This window comes from Mixophyes fleayi, chromosome 5 (genome assembly GCF_038048845.1).
Source record: "Mixophyes fleayi isolate aMixFle1 chromosome 5, aMixFle1.hap1, whole genome shotgun sequence".
In the NCBI taxonomy this organism is placed as follows: domain Eukaryota; kingdom Metazoa; phylum Chordata; class Amphibia; order Anura; family Limnodynastidae; genus Mixophyes; species Mixophyes fleayi.
This window is the reverse complement of record NC_134406.1, coordinates 279234671-279236091: the sequence shown is the minus strand read 5'-3', so window position 1 is coordinate 279236091 and position 1421 is coordinate 279234671.

Sequence of the window (1421 nt, the reverse complement as noted above, 5' to 3'; positions counted from 1 at the left end):
TAAATGAGGTGACACTGGGTGAGGGGGGACTGTGAATAAGGTAACACTGGGTGAGGGGGGACTGTGAATGAGGTGACACTGGGTGAGAGGGGGACTGTGAATGAGGTGACACTGGGTGAGAGGGGGACTGTGAATGAGGTGACACTGGGTGAGGGGGGACTGTGAATGAGGTGACACTGGGTGAGAGGGGGACTGTGAATGAGGTGACACTGGGTGAGGGGGTACTGTGAATGAGGTGACACTGGGTGAGAGGGGGACTGTGAATGAGGTGACACTGGGTGAGGGGGACTGTGAATGAGGTGACACTGGGTGAGAGGGGGACTGTGAATGAGGTGACACTGGGTGAGGGGGGACTGTGAATGAGGTGACACTGGGTGAGAGGGGGACTGTGAATGAGGTGACACTGGGTGAAAGGGGGACTGTGAATGAGGTGACACTGGGTGAGGGGGGGACTGTGAATAAGGTGACACTGGGTGAGAGGGGACTGTGAATCAGGTGACACTGGGTGAGAGGGGGACTGTGAATGAGGTGACACTGGGTGAGGGGGGACTGTGAATGAGGTGACACTGGGTGAGGGGGACTGTGAATAAGGTGACACTGGGTGAGGGGGGACTGTGAATCAGGTGACACTGGGTGAGAGGGGGACTGTGAATGAGGTGACACTGGGTGAGGGGGACTGTGAATAAGGTAACACTGGGTGAGGGGGGACTGTGAATGAGGTGACACTGGGTGAGAGGGGGACTGTGAATGAGGTGACACTGGGTGAGAGGGGGACTGTGAATGAGGTGACACTGGGTGAGGGGGGACTGTGAATGAGGTGACACTGGGTGAGAGGGGGACTGTGAATGAGGTGACACTGGGTGAGGGGGTACTGTGAATGAGGTGACACTGGGTGAGAGGGGGACTGTGAATGAGGTGACACTGGGTGAGGGGGACTGTGAATGAGGTGACACTGGGTGAGAGGGGGACTGTGAATGAGGTGACACTGGGTGAGGGGGGACTGTGAATGAGGTGACACTGGGTGAGAGGGGGACTGTGAATGAGGTGACACTGGGTGAAAGGGGGACTGTGAATGAGGTGACACTGGGTGAGGGGGGGACTGTGAATAAGGTGACACTGGGTGAGAGGGGACTGTGAATCAGGTGACACTGGGTGAGAGGGGGACTGTGAATGAGGTGACACTGGGTGAGGGGGGACTGTGAATGAGGTGACACTGGGTGAGGGGGACTGTGAATAAGGTGACACTGGGTGAGGGGGGACTGTGAATCAGGTGACACTGGGTGAGAGGGGGACTGTGAATGAGGTGACACTGGGTGAGGGGGGACTGTGAATGAGGTGACACTGGGTGAGAGGGGGACAGCAGGGACCCTCCGGAAAATAGTGCGGCAGGGACCCTCCGGAGGATAGCGCAGCAGGGACCA